The sequence below is a fragment of the Anser anser genome (genome assembly GCF_964211835.1).
Source record: "Anser anser genome assembly, chromosome: 3".
In the NCBI taxonomy this organism is placed as follows: Eukaryota; Metazoa; Chordata; class Aves; order Anseriformes; family Anatidae; genus Anser; species Anser anser.
Window position 1 is genome coordinate 64,258,659 of NC_139722.1, and position 16,615 is coordinate 64,275,273.

Consider the following 16,615-nt stretch of genomic DNA (forward strand, 5'->3'; position numbering starts at 1 on the left):
ATTCTTTATATTACACTAAGATCCAGCTAAAGACATGTTAGCTGAACACATAATCAGTTTAATTTTCTATTGCAGGTAGAGAAAATACAGTAGTTGTAGGGCATTTCTTTCCTTCAAGCCTTATTTGTAAATCACATAAACACAGGGGAGATAGAAATAAAATGGTGACAGTGAAGGGTGATTTTGATATATGGTTCTATGGATCAACATGTTTATTAATATCACTATTCTGGAAGATATGGAATAGGTGTTGACAGTCACTAAAAGTATGAAATTGCTTTTTCATCTATCTATTCATCTCTCAATCTGTCAAAATGAATACAGACCTAACTGGCCTTCACATCAGTAAGTTTTCTGCAGGTTTTAGATTTCTCTGTTAGAATGTCTGTCTTCTTTTCTTTCTCTTCCTCTTCCAAGAGCAGTATTGTTGCCTACAGGACAAAACTTGGTTATCTTTAAGTAGATGCATTGCGGGCTGATGATATATATAAGGGGGCAAAGCTGACACCTTCAGTTGATGTTATTTACAGGAAAGGGGAAAGATCAACCAGTATGTCTCAAAATGTAATAGACAAGGATGACCCTGCAGAATTTCTCTCATTAGAAGTTAGTTGCAGGAATATATCTTACTGCCTAATTCATTTACTTCCTTATAACCATTCAATGAGTAAACAGAGTAAACAGACCATTTTAAATCTCCCCAGTATTAATTTCAGAAAACTACAGCATGAGAGAGGTGGATGATTATATTTCTAATTAAAACACAAATATAGTAATTACAGTTTATATGCTATTATCGTGAATCTATGCAGGAAGACTTTAAACAGCAAAACAGCCATTAATTTTACTGTTCAAAGAAATGTTCACAATCTTTTAGAAATTTCATATAAAATATTCATTTTGAAATGCCCCACGGTGATTTCTGAATTTATTTAAAGTGGGCTGTTGATAGCTCTTTTATAAATAAGCAATTACAGTACACTAAATATATCATGGCCCATCACATTATACATTCTATAATTTCATGGATGAAAAGCCTACAGCTGATCTGCATAAATATGGTGCACCTCACAGCAGGTGAAGAGTTTGATTACACAGGATAATCAGTGTTATTATTTATAGTAACCATTTATACCTGTTATTTATTAAAACTCAGCAAATCAGATATTGGTTTATTTAAGGAAGTTGCTGTTTTGTCGGCTGAACTAGGCACGAGACTATTAAACATATGTAAAATGCACTGGAACATCAGTAGTTTGAAATCAGCCAAGATCAGCAGGAAATGAGAGTTAGTACTTGGTGACAGTGGAGAAGGCTGTTTTAAGTGAGTAGCTGGGGTCTGTCCAGATCCTGGACAAATACCATTGTTACAAATACAACTGTCCCACTGGCAATATCAGATATCCTTGCTAGCACATTAGATGAAGAAGACAAGGGCTGATTAGCTGCAGAAAGTTTGAAATAGTGTCCGATACATTTAAGCGATTTTTCTAGACCTGAGCTGAAGGCTTTTCATGAGGGTTGCTCTGTACAGATTACAATACTTCTACTTATGGTGTTCATACTCTTCCGTCATTTAAGACAACTGAACATTTCTTATAAAGCTTTCATTGGTGCAAAGTAAACCTAAAGACAGTCTCAATGATTATTTGTAGTTGTAGGGCTTGGAAAATTACTTACTTAGATATTTTCTACTGGCATCATGCCCTATGTGTCACTTTGAGTAGCATTATGCTTTCCCCTTCTTGGTCAGCTCCTTTTACTGCTTACAGGAAACAGAAAGAGTCACTGGCATGGACACAGCAAAAGAGGTGATGTACCAGTGGTGGATCCTTTTGGACTATCCCTTCTGACTCTGCGTAGCTGCTCTCAACCCTTGCTGAAGGGGAATAGCAAAGGAGAGACTAACCCAGCACTAATCTGTTGTCCAGCAGGAAACAGCAGTGATATAGATGCTCTTAAGCAAGCTAGTTACATTTCAACTCTTCGTCCCTGATACTATTCCAAGACTATTTAGACACAGCAGTTATGATCTGGGAACTGCCTGTCATTCAAAGAAAGCAACAAAGACTCCAGAGAAAATTCAGACCTATAACTAGCAACTGTTGGGATGACAAGAAGAAGCTAGTTTAGAATGACAGAAGAAGCATATTGAGAGGACATTCAACCTGGAAAAAATATCTACCCTGGCAGTGCTGGCATTTGATGACAGTAGCACGGCAGATCACCTTGTACTCCCAATGTATGCTTCTTAACTGAGAGTTTGATTTTATAACACTGAAAATTATCTCAACATACATATTTTATTCCATTTGGCTACACATACATTTCATTTTTAAAAGAACATCAACTCTATACTGAAATTACTGAGGATATATACCTAACTTTTTAGAGGTGTAGTTTGAACAAAATACTGATACTGATATATTTCTGTTATTGAAGTTATACAAAGTTAACAATGTTGAGTTCAAATTGTCATATGAACCTGTACATTTATGAAAACTCTCAGGACATTCTATTCTAAGCAGAAAGAAATTCAGCATAGAAAAAGGTCTAATTCCACTTCAGCTCTTCTCTTTAAAGCAAACAAACAAACAAACAAACAAAAACAAAACAGAAAAAGTAAAGTCCTGGTTATATGGTGTAAGTTTGGCCTGGAAAGGAAAATATATATATATATATATATATATTTTTTTTTTTTTTGCAGTTTCAGGGCTGGTTCCTATGATAATACCAACTGAGCTTGACTGAATTTCATATGAAGATAAAACTGTGTTTATATTAAACTAAAAATAATTTTTGTGTATGAATGTATATAATAAAAACATAGAAGAAAGTTGTTATGGGATATGTAAAATCATTTGCCAATTTGCCATTTGGCAATTTCACTTGCCGAGGCGACCGGCTCCGGGGCAGACGCGTGCTGCAGCGGAGCGCGGGATCGGGACAGGCAGGGCTATTTTTCGGGCATCGAGCCTACGTGAGGGAGCCGCCAGGCACCGGCAGCCCTCGTGAGGGAGGCTGACGAGGCGTAGGCGGGGCCAGCAGCGTCAGCGACAGCTCCTCCCCCCGGCCGTTCAAAGGCAGCCCTTAGGAAGCGCGAGCGACCAGGGCCGGCAAACAGGGAGCGACGCGGTGGGAGTGACGCGGCAGTTAGCGAGGCAGTTGGCGCGGGCAGGCAGGGCGGAGCGCTCACACCCGCCCTTAGGGACAATTCCTCTAACGGCACTCTCCTGTCAGCTGGGCTGCAATGGTCTCCACCAGGCACGGTGCCTTCTCTAGGAAGTCAGTGCACACCCAGACCGACTGCCCGTCCAACATGCGGCAGTTCAGGTCTCCGGATGCGGGGAGTGTCTGAGCCTCTTGCTGCCATCGGCGGGAGGCAGAGAGACTGCTTGCGTGAGGTGCGAGCAGGTGGATGACCTGGTCCGCATGGTGGCGGAACTCAAGGAGGAGGTGCAGAGGCTGAGGGATATCAGGGAGTGCGAGCGGGAGATAGACTGGTGGAGCAACTCCCTGCAGGACTGGAGGGAGAGGGACCAGGGTGAGACGCCCCAAAGGGGGGTGGACCCCCTGCCCTGTTGCCATCGGGCAGAGGGAGGGGACCTGCGAGTTGAGGAGGAATGGAGACAGGTCCCTGCTCGACCTCGCAGGAGATGCCCTCCCCTGCCGGTGCCGCCTTCCCAGGTGCCCTTGAACAATAGGTTTGAGGCCCTGGAGCTCGAGAGACCCGTGGGTGAGGATGAGGTAGGAAGCCTACCCGGGAGGATGCCTGAGGTGAGGAAGTTGACTCCACGCCTCAGGACTGCCTCCACCAAGAAAGAAAGAAGGGTGATTGTTGTGGGCGGCTCCCTCCTCAGGGGAACGGAGGGCCCTATTTGTCGGCCTGACCCCACACATAGGGAAGTCTGCTGCCTCCCTGGGGCCAGGGTCAGAGACGTTACCAGGAAGCTTCCAAACCTGGTTCGCCCCTCTGACTATTACCCGCTTTTGATAGTCCAGGCTGGCAGCGATGATGTTGAAAAGAGAAGCCTCAGGGCCATCAAACAGGACTATAGGGGGCTGGGACGATTGGTGGAGGGAGCGGGAGTGCAGGTGGTGTTTTCGTCTATCCCTACGGGGGAAGGGAGAGGCACGGAGAGGACACGGAAAGCTCATGTGGTTAATAGGTGGCTCAGAGGCTGGTGCCAGCATAGAAATTTTGGGTTTTTTCACCATGGGGAGCTTTACTTGGCACCCGGCCTGATGGCCCCAGATGGGTCCCTATCTCCAAGGGGAAAACGGATCCTAGGCCAGGAGCTGGCGGGGCTCATAGAGAGAGCTTTAAACTAGGTAAGAAGGGGGACGGGGCTCAAACAAGGCTTGTTGGAGCTGTGCCAGGGGAAGCAATGGCTAGGCCGGGGAAGAAGGCGATGGCCCAGCTGAAGTGCATCTACACTAATGCACGCAGCATGGGTAACAAACAGGAGGAGCTGGAAGCCATTGTGCAGCAGGCAGGCTACGACTTGGTTGCCATCACGGAGACGTGGTGGGACCGCTCCCACGACTGGAGTGCTGCAATGCCTGGCTATCGGCTCTTCAGGAGGGACAGGCAGCACAGAAGGGGTGGTGGCGTGGCTCTCTACATTAGAGAATCTTTTGATGTTGTGGAACTCCAGGCTGGGAATGATAAGGTTGAATCCCTGTGGGTTAGGATCCGCGGGAAGGCCAGAAAGGCTAGCATCCTGGTCGGGGTCTGTTATAGACCGCCGAACCAGGATGAGGAGACGGATGAGGAGTTTTATAGGCAACTTACAGAAGTTGCAAAATCGTCGGCGCTTGTCCTCGTGGGGGACTTCAACTTCCCGGACATATCCTGGAAACACAACACGGCACAGAGAAAGCAGTCTAGGAGGTTTCTGGAGAGCGTGGGAGATAGCTTCCTGACGCAGCTGGTCAGTGAACCTACCAGGGGTGGTGCCCCGCTAGACCTTCTCTTCACAAACAGAGAAGGACTGGTGGGAGATGTGGTGGTCGGAAGCTGTCTGGGGCAGAGTGACCACGAAATGGTAGAGTTCTCTATTCTTGGCGAGGCCAGGAAGGGGACCAGTAAAACTGCTGTATTGGACTTCCGGAGGGCTGACTTTGAGCTGCTCAGGACGCTGGTTGGCCGAGTCCCTTGGGAGGCGGTTCTGAAGGGCAGAGGAGTCCAGGAAGGCTGGGCGCTCCTCAAGAAGGAAATCGTGATGGCACAGGAGCGGTCCGTCCCCACGTGCCCAAAGATGAGCCGGCGTGGAAGAAGACCGGCCTGGCTCAACAGAGAGTTGCGGCTGGAGCTTAGCAGAAAAAAGAGGGTTTATAATCTTTGGAAAAAAGGGCAGGCCACTGAGGAGGACTACAAGGATGTAGCGAGGCTGTGCAGGGAGAAAATTAGAAAGGCCAAAGCTCATCTGGAGCTCAATCTGGCTACTGCCGTTAAAGACAACAAAAAATCCTTTTACAAATATATCAACGCGAAACGGAGGACTAGGGAGAATCTCCATCCTTTACTGGATGCGAGGGGAAACCTAGTTACTAAGGATGAGGAAAAGGCTGAGGTGCTTAATGCCGCCTTTGCCTCAGTCTTTAGCGGCAATACCGGTTGTTCTCCGGACACCCAGTGCCCTGAGCTGGTGGAAGGGGATGGGGAGCAGGATGTGGCCTTCGCTATCAATGAGGAAATGGTTGGCGACCTACTACGGAGCTTGGATGCGCGCAAGTCGATGGGGCCGGATGGGATCCACCCAAGGGTACTGAGAGAACTGGCGGAGGAGCTGGCCGAGCCGCTTTCCATCATTTATCGGCAGTCCTGGCTATCGGGGGAGGTCCCGGTTGACTGGCGGCTAGCCAATGTGACGCCCATCTATAAGAAGGGCCGGAGGGCAGACCCGGGGAACTATAGGCCTGTCAGTTTGACCTCAGTGCCGGGGAAGCTCATGGAGCAGATTATCTTGAGGGTCATCATGCGGCACTTGCAGGGCAAGCAGGCGATCAGGCCCAGTCAGCATGGGTTTATGAAAGGCAGGTCCTGCTTGACGAACCTGATCTCCTTCTATGACCAAGTGACGCGCTTGGTGGATGAGGGAAAGGCTGTGGACGTGGTTTACCTTGACCTCAGTAAGGCTTTTGACACCGTTCCCCACAACATTCTCCTCAAGAAACTGGCTGCTCGGGGCTTGGACTGGCGTACGCTTCGCTGGGTTAGAAACTGGCTGGATGGCCGGGCCCAGAGAGTTGTGGTGAATGGAGTCAAATCTGGTTGGAGGCCGGTCACTAGTGGAGTCCCCCAGGGCTCGGTACTGGGGCCGGTCCTCTTTAATATCTTTATTGATGATCTGGATGAGGGCGTCCAGTGCACCCTCAGTAAGTTTGCAGACGACACCAAGCTAAGTGCGTGTGTCGATCTGCTCGAGGGCAGGAAGGCTCTGCAGGAGGATCTGGATAGGCTGGAGCGATGGGCTGAGGTCAACTGCATGAAGTTCAACAAGGCCAAGTGCCGGGTCCTGCACCTGGGCTGCAACAACCCCAAGCAGAGCTACAGGCTGGGAGATGAGTGGCTGGAAAGCTGCCTGGCCGAGAAGGACCTGGGAGTATTGGTGGATAGTCGGCTGAATATGAGCCAGCAGTGTGCTCAGGTGGCCAAGAAGGCCAACGGCATCCTGGCCTGTATAAGAAACAGTGTGGCCAGCAGGTCGAGGGAAGTGATTGTGCCCCTGTACTCGGCTCTGGTGAGGCCGCACCTCGAGTACTGTGTTCAGTTTTGGGCCCCTCGCTACAGGAAGGACATGGACGTGCTCGAGCGAGTCCAGAGAAGAGCGACCAAGCTGGTGAGGGGTCTGGAGAACAAGTCTTACGAGGAGCGGCTGAGGGAGCTGGGCTTGTTCAGCCTGGAGAAGAGGAGGCTCAGGGGCGACCTCATCGCTCTCTACAGTTACCTGAAAGGAGGCTGTAGAGAGGTGGGGGTTGGTCTATTCTCCCACGTGCCTAGTGACAGGACGAGGGGGAATGGGCTAAAGTTGCGACAGGGGAGTTTTAGGTTGGATGTTAGGAAGTACTTCTTTACCGAAAGGGTTATTAAGCACTGGAACGGGCTGCCCAGGGAGGTGGTTGAGTCACCATCCCTGGAGGTCTTTAAAAGACGTTTAGATGTAGAGCTTAGGGATATGGTTTAGTGGAGTACTTAGTGTTAGGTCGGAGGTTGGACTCGATGATCTTGAGGTCTCTTCCAACCTAGAGAAATCTGTGAATCTGTGAATCTGTGAATTTTACTGTTAGCAAAATTCTGCAGATTGTCATAATAAATAGAAATATGAATATAATTATTGTGGTCTATAGTTAAAGGCTTTAAAAATTCAGCTTATCTATGCCCTTAATTGAAAAAAATAAATGAAAGAAAAGACCCCAAATAAAAACAAACAAAAATCCCCATAACTTGGGATCTAGAATCTAGAAGCTGCCCCATGTTAGATAAGGGCCCCACTGCTGACCAGATCTGAGCCAATAAGCGATGTTGTTTACACCTCTGTGAGAGCATATTTAAGAAAGGAAAACAAAACAAAACAAGAAACAAACAAAAAAATGCTGCTTCACTGAAGCTGGGAGAGTGAGAGGAGTGAGAAACAGCCTTGCAGGTGCTAAGGCCAGTGAAGAAGGAGGGGGAGAGGTGCTCCAGGAGCTGGAGCATAAGTCCCCTGTGTCATGAGGACATGGTGAAGCAGGCTGTCCCCCTGCAGAACATGGTGTACCACAGCATAGCAGGGTTCCACGCTGCAGCCTGTGGAGGAGACCATGGTGGAGCCTGCACTGACAGAGGCTGTGGCCTGTGGAGGACCCCTGCCAGAGCAGATTCCGGGCTGGACCTGTAGCCTGTGGAGAGGAGACCAAACACGAGCAGGTGACCTGGCAGGAGCTGCTGCCTGTGGGGGACCCAGGTTGGAGCAGTGTGCTCCTGATGGATGGACCCCGTTGTATGGACCCATATCTGGAGCAGTTCTTGAAGAGATGCTGCCTGTGGAAAGCCCAAGCAGGATCAGTTCAGGAAGGATGGCATCCCGTGGCATTCTGTGGGAGGGACCCCACTCTCACTTCTCACTTCTCTAGCTTGTTAGTAATAGGCAATAAATATTACTGTCTCCCTACTCTGAGTCTGTTTTGCCTGTCACGATAATTATTAAGTGATCTCCCTGTACTTATCTCAACCCTTGAGCCCTTTGCATCGTATTTTCTCCCCCTTTCCCTCGGGGGGGGTGGGGGGGTGGGGTTGGGGGGGTGGGGTGGGGGTGGAGAGAGCAGCCGTGGTGGAACTCAGCTGCCCACCCATGTAAAACCACCACAGGATCTTATCAATGTTTGTAAATACCTGAAGTGTGGGAGACAAAGGGATATGGCCAACCTCTTTTCAGTGGTTTGTGGGGACAGGACAAGGGGCAATGGCCACAAAATGAAGCACAGGAAGTTCCACAACAACATGAGAAAGAACTTCTTCCCAGTGAATGTGGTGGAGCACTGGAACAGGCTGCCCCAGGAGGCTGTGGAGTCTCCTTCTCTGGAGATATTCAAGGCCCGGCTGGACTCCTACCTGTGCAACTTGCTCTAGGGAACCTGCTTTGGCAAGGGGATTGGACCCAATGATCTCCTGAGTTCCTTTACAACCCCTACAATTCTGTGATACTGTGATTCTGTGATTCTGTGAGTAATGGTGTTAGACTGTCCTACATATAATATGTAAAGTACCCAGAAGTATTAAGATTAGGACTAAATAGTCAGGAGTTTTAGCTGAAACTCAAACACTGAAATTATTGATCACATAAAATTTAACATTTCTATTGATGAACTAGATAAAAACTTCTTGTCAGATTATATTAGATGTTTCACCTAATAGTATAAATATAAATAGATCATTCATCACATTCCTTTTTTCATTCATAAAACTGTATTCTATATTTTTTTTGCCTTTAATAATCTAATACCATTATTTTTGCTGAAAATATCTACTAGAAATATGAAAACTAAATGTAATAAAAACCTAACAATAAAAACAGTGAAATAATGTAACAATGTCACTTCTTTTCTCCTATATATGAACATTCCTTCATCAGATTTACTGGGTTTGTGGATTATCCTGTATTATATAGGAAATGCCAAGCCACAGAACTACAAAAGAAAATACCTAAACCCTTTTATCATATATTTCAAACGTGAAAATAATTAATTTCTGGCCTTTTTCCAGATGATCAAAGTGATTCAGAAGATTAAGTTTCATTTCAATGAAATAAACGGACAAAAAAATATAATTAACCATAGATTATAGTATGAAAAGATACCTAAATAGCATTTTTATTATTATAAAAATGCATAATACATTGTCCTTTTGTGTCACCTAGTTACTGATTACTAATACATTACAAAGTAGCAAAATAGAAATTATTTGACAGTGAGATTATGTGAAGAGGATTCGTGGATATTCTGAGACTGATACAATGAGTCTTAGACTGCTTACAAGTAGCCTTTGGCACAGTATGACTTTGGACTGGAAAACGGTCCACTGTTCTTCCTATAACCTTGACTGAGAATATGGTAAAAGTCTTAAGATACCAAAAGAAAAAGAATTTTCAGCCTATTATTATTATTATTAGAATTGTATCAGGATCCATCAGAGTCTCAGAAAGACTATTCCTGAAGGAAAACAATTCATTCTTTTCTCTGGAAAAATTTTGCCTCTGTTAGAAATGAAAGTCTTGCACAAAGGTCTAATTTCTGACTGATAAATCTTCTAAATTACAGACTATAAGACCAAAAAGACCATTAGATCATGTATTCTCCTCTCCTGTATTATCTAAACCATACAATGTTACATTTAACTGATATGTCTTGCAACATGGCATTTTATCTTAATTAGTGAGTTCCAACTGATAAACAAGCCGTTGGCAGTTCATGTTCATAATTAATCACGTGCACCAGGAACAATTTGTGACACATTTAGATTTCCCTTCCCTTTCCCTTCCCTTTCCCTTCCCTTTCCCTTCCCTTTCCCTTTCCCTTCCCTTTCCCTTCCCTTCCCTTCCCTTCCCTTTCCCTTTCCCTTCCCTTCCCTTTCCCTTTCCCTTTCCCTTTCCCTTTCCCTTTCCCTTTCCCTTTCCCTTTCCCTTTCCCTTTCCCTTTCCCTTTCCCTTTCCCTTTCCCTTTCCCTTTCCCTTTCCCTTTCCCTTTCCCTTTCCCTTTCCCTTTCCCTTTCCCTTTCCCTTTCCCTTTCCCTTTCCCTTTCCCTTTCCCTTTCCCTTTCCCTTTCCCTTTCCCTTTCCCTTTCCCTTCCCTTCCCTTCCCTTCCCTTCCCTTCCCTTCCCTTCCCTTCCCTTCCCTTCCCTTCCCTTCCCTTCCCTTCCCTTCCCTTCCCTTCCCTTCCCTTTTAAAAAAGAGCCATGAACAAGTAAGGCATTTTCATTTAGAGGCATGAAAGAGAAAAAAATAACTGAAATATCTAGATTATTTTTTCAGAAAAGTGTTTAGAGAAATAATTCAGGTCTTTTTCTGGGAATTTTTAAGTACCCATTCTAACAAAAATGATCGAGATAATATTCCCTTGGGTAAAAGAATGTTCTAGCACGCACGCGCGCACACGCACACACAAATAATTACTTTTATTCACTGCTACCTGGACAATAAATAGAAAATATTGGAGCACAGGTGGGAGATTATTTATCAAGAGTGTTTTTGTAATAGACAAGAGGCAAGGTGTAGGTGAAAGGGGAATAATAAGCAAATGGAAGATTGAATGCTCTCTGGTGAAAATAGCAATAAGTAGAATCTGCAAAGCACAGAAAATAGAAAGTTAAGTGGAAGAGTAATGCTACCAATAAAAATGAGATTTAAATGTAGATTCTAGAATTTTCCATGGAATTATTCTATAAGAACAATGCTGCTTCTAATATTGTGACAATTTTCACTGAAAAAGCTTTTGGTTAATTTTCTATGTATCATTTCCAGGGGATGATTTTATTTTTCACCATGAAAACCAACTTTTTGTTAGTTTGTTTGTTTATTTGTTTGTTTCAAGAAACAAAATACGGTTAGTGTATGAATTCTACATGAATTACAGCATTTTTGTTGCTGTTGGACAGTCATATATTTAGTAATTAAAAACAAACAAACAAAACTAAATGAAAACAAAAACAAACTAACAAAAACAAAACAACAAAAACCTATGCAAACTTTTTAGTATGTTACCTTATAGAAGTAGTTCAGGAAACTCTTGCCATATTACAGACTACACTGAACTAGCCCTGTATAGTTTTATGATTTGGAAACCACTGTGGGAATTGTGTTATAGCTGTAAATTCTCATATTTTCATTTGTACTGACAGAGCTGGCACCTTCTTGACTTATCAAAAGATTTAAAGGGCAATAAGAAAAATGAGTGCTGTGGTACTGTCGATGGATCTCAAAATGGATGGAAGGGACCTAAACTTGGAAGTTCTTCTAGAAGTTCTCCTGGGATTAATATAATATAAGAGGAAAGTCAGATTATGATGCATGGGAAGTTTGGTAGAACACTGTTAAAAAAATCTGATTGTAAATGTGTATATTTGTGGCAAAATGGTGGTTACAGATGGGATTAATGTAAAGTAAATAAGAACCATACAATCGAACTTTAATATCACTCAGGGAATACTTCTGATACTGGTTCCTTGGAAGGTAGAAACATACACTCTACTTTTCAAAATAGTAATTTCATTATTTTTATAGGGCATTCCCAAGTTATGTGATATTGTAAAATATGGCATAAATTTAGTCACTTGTAGTTTTGGATTTTTTATTTTCTAGCAGAAAATTTCAATTCCTCCAAAACTTTATGCTGCAAAATGAAAATGTTCCTTTTTTTTCCTTCTTTCTTTTTTTTTCTAATACTTATAATAATCAGTAATGTTATATAGGGTATTAATTTCCGTGTCTTGTTTGATTGAGTCAACTGTGTGTTAGCTCTTCATCTGCAGCCATCAGCCTACACTCTGTTGGAACTGAAGATAAAATATATAGCAGAAGCAACAGGGTGGAAAAAATTACATACAGCATCGTTGAGACTTTTTCAGGTTCCTCTTTGGGTAGGTAAATCAGCCAATAGAGAACAACTTTACTTTTGGCTCAGATGGTTTTCAGATCCACAGTGACAGAAAGGTTGGTTTTTGTCATGAACAGAAGGGGTTCTAAGGTTCTCTAAGGTTCTTAGTGTGGTGGTTTTACCCTGCTGGGCAACTAAACTCCACCTCAACCACTCTCTCACTCCCCCTCCTCAAAAGATGAGGGGGAGAAGAGAGTATGATGGAAAGAAAAACAAGGATCATGGGTTGAGATAAGGATAATTTATTAAAGGTAAAAGAAAGTGAAAAAAAAAAAAACACAACAAAAACAAACAAGCAAAGGTAACATGTAAGCACAGAGGGGAAAAAAAGTATTCTCTACTTCCCATCAATGAGTAATATTTGTTTGCATCCTAGGAAGCAGGGCCTCAATATGTGAAGACATCTTCATAACAAGAACCTTCACTTCTTCTCCTTTCCTTTTCTCAGATTTAATTGCATGTGACATCATAAGCTAAGGTATAACCCTTTGGTCCGTTTAGGTCAGCTGCCCTTGTGACTTTCCCTCCCCACCTACTGCCCACCCCCAGCTTACAGTCTTGGGGGGAGGGGGGGGGGTTGGGGGAAGGGGGACACAGACAGGGAAGAAAGTCTTGATGCTGTGCTCAAAAATAATCAGAAAACTGGCGTGATACCAGTGCTGTTCTAGCTATAAGTGCAGAGCACAACACAATATGGGCCTCTACAGGGAAAGTTAACTCCATCCCAGCAAGACCTGGTACACCTAGGAGTCTCATAACTGAGAAAGAATTCTAGATGTGAATTATTCTTTTTTATAGGATCATTTCATCTGTAGCTTATGCAGCAAAGTGAAGAAGATAGGTTAGACTGTTAGTGAAGATAGCTAGTGAAATTAGTGAAATGAAACTAAGAGTAAAGAAAATTGTTCTTCCCATCTTGACAATTTATGTCCTACGTTTATGTCAAGAGTCAGAGTCTGATAATGCGAACTATGCAGTGGTGGATGTAAAAATGTGAGATAAAAAGACAGCATTGACAGACACAGTTCACTAGAGTAGTTCTCCTCTGGCAGGATTGTTTCACAAGTATTTCTTCTTTATCTGTCTATGAATGATCAAGTATTAGTATACCTTAGTATACACAGTTATGCACCATTTCTTTACTCCATAAAGGAAAGAATAAATAAGATATGGGTTATTTTTACATTTTCAAGACCCACTCTAATATATGGCTGTTTTGTGTGTGTATTTTTTCCCCTGGGTCATGACATATAAAGATATATTTATGTATGTGTGAGAAAACATAGGGTTTGAAATTGATTGTATGGGGTCTGGCTTGGATAGAGTTAACTTTCCTCAAAACAACCCATATAACACTGTATAGCTAGAGCTGTGTTGATATCGCACCAGTGTTTTGGCTATTGCTGAGCAGTGCTGGGACGGCATCAAGGCTGACTCTCTAAGCCCCCACAAAGGCCAGTAAGCTGGCAGTGGATAACAGGTTGGTGGGAGTCATACTCAGGACAGATGACCCAAACTGACCAAAGGGATATTACATGCTGTCTGATGTCATGGTTAGCACTAAAAGCTGGGAGAAAAGTGTTAGGGGTGGTAACAGACAGACTTGAAAGACTGTAGTTCTCTTCTCAGTGTCTAGCTGGGACTATTCTAGACAAAGAAGTGGGTTTCACTTAGCCTAAATGTTGGTACTGAACTTCTGCCTAAGAAGACAGGCTTAGCTGGATGAGTTAAGCAACAAAACTAAGTAAGAATATTTACTTTTCTCCTCTCTCCCTGTTCCTTTCTCTACCATAACTACACATTGTACTGATGAAAATAAAAGAAGATACCATAAATGGAAAAATGAATTATGCTGTCATGCTGGGCAGAAATAATGAGCTGCTGGCTGAAAGACTTTGAGACTATTACTTTGAGACTATTAGATGGAGTATTCCTGGGAATGAAAGCTGAAACATGAGGATTTGTGAAAACAAATTGTCACTTTTAACTTGGTTGGTGGCAATTGATGGATTTAGAGAAGGAGCAAAACTGATCATTGTAGCTCCATAGGTTGGTCAATTGCTTCTGAAACGGGAAAGAGGCAGAAACTGAAGATTCCTATCAGAAGTAGTTCTACCTCTGACTAGGAATTCATAACTTTATTCCTATCTTCCTCATCTGATCTAAATGAGAAAACCTTCACATGACATATGCACAATTAGCTAATTACATTATAATGTATGACCATTTAAAGTCTCACTTTCTTTTTGTAAATTACACTGACTGAATTTAGACATTCACACAGTTCTTGATATTTAAGCTATTAAATAAAAAGCTCCTTATTTCAGTAAATGGATTACTGTGTGCAGTTTTGTGTACTCACTTCCTTAGCCACTGTTTTTCTCACATTTGCATATTTCTTATTTTCATATCTGACAGCCCATATTGTATATGCATTCAGTCCTACCAATTTTGTTATGCAGATGTTTTCTGGGTAAGAAAACTCCTGCATACTTCTCAAGTGTTTAAAAACCATCTCTTCTCCAACCTTTTGAAAATAAAACATCAGATTTTTGAATATGTACATGAAGCTTCCAGTGGTGACTGTGCATACAGCTATTTTTTAACTTGCTGATAGTTCTGTATTATTTCACCTGTGACACAGGATACACGGAATGTAAGTTTTGATGTTGTTTTAAGAATGAAATTCATATTTGTCTTATAATTACGACTGTAATGTAGCCAAGTATCCAGGCTGAATGTGTATATGAGTGCATACCCTTTACACTTACCTAGCAATTCCCTTTCAGTCCAGGAACTTCACTGTTACTGTTTTGAGGGTGAGATAATGGATTGATTTGAGACAATGGTCTGACTTGAAACAAGGTGATGGACTGCACTTGTAGCCAGCTTCACAATAAAGCATTTGGCTTACTGTTATAGGAACTCTGCAGGTGAGAATTTCAGACAATCCTGGAGATTACCCTAGGCAACTTCTGTTGTACCCGTAACAAATGACAGTAGTGACATTTATGTCTAAAATGTGCCAATTAACTCCCTGGGTGGAGAATCTGGCTGTGACAGGTACTCCACAACCAGTCCTGCTATAGGATTGACAAAATTGCACACAGGTATATAGTATAAACTGCTTCCACAGTTGCAGTGATGGTCACATAGGAAAATCTTTTACATGTGCCTAAGACAAATAAGAGATGTTTTATACATAACTTAACCAACAGAAACAGATCATGCATGAACTTTAGTAGTCATGCAGAAACATGGACCACCTGGACTACAAAAATTCATAGGGAGTATCATGCTAGAGATGATGTAATGGTGACTCCCATCAACACCCCAACAGTGATTGGCCATCCTGTATGAGATATTTGATTCTCCATGTGAGCATTACCCCATGGAAATGTTAGGTACACTCTGTGAGTGTTTGTGCAACACCCATTCAATTCTTTAAAATAATCTGAACCAGCTAACTTCCAAAATCAAACTCAATTGCTGCTACCATAGGGTTTTCAAAGATAGAAACAAACACACACAAACAACCCCAAACCAAACAACCAACAAAAAAAAAAGAAAAAAAAACAACAAAAACAACAAAAAACACAACAAACATTTCTGTTTAGGCTTCCATCTGAAGCTATATTAACCCAAACCCACAAAATTAAAGAAATTTGTGTAGACAGGCTAATGCAGACATAAACAAACTAAAAACGCAATCAGGAGAAAAAAAGTATTAAAAAAAAAAAAAAGAGGAAAAAGAAGACACTTAAGACGTTTATAAAGAATTAGAATAATTGTTTTGCTCTTCCTTTCATATTATTTAGTCTGAGATGCTAAATACATTGTCCGGTGACCTGGAAATGAATTGGAAAGATATAGTGTTAACTGGACAGATGAAACTGTTCATTTCATTGGGTTTGATAAATAGCTTCCCTTTTAATGAACTATTAGGATCTAATTTTGACTTCAGATACCCATGAGTAAAAATGTACATTGAAGTTTCAAGTTTGCTTAGATTTTACATTAATTTGGCAAAGTTATATGACAAAAAGATGACATTTTCCTCATAAATATTGCCACTTGTCTAAAGACAATGTGTAAATGCAACAAAAGTAATAAATACAACACATTACTGCTTTGGAACAGTTTCTTTCTACTATTTTTTTGCTATAGCTTTTAAAATTTTTAGATTATTCAATCTCTCTATATGTACCAATATTTTGTGCTCTTTTTGTTATAATTTTATCTTTCTTCCTCCCCAAGATGATATCCAAATATCAAATAGTAATAGGGAAAGTTCAAGATTTCCTTAATATTTCCTTAATTTTCTTTAAAAATGCACCTTTGTGAAAAACATTTGTAAAGAGACAGGATCAGTGCCATCAACCTTCTCAGTAGGCAGAGCTTCCAATAGGCCAGATGCATCACTGGAAAGTCATACTCTCTGCAACTGTGTCCAGTTTCTGTAACTCAATGAAAAATGTGTAA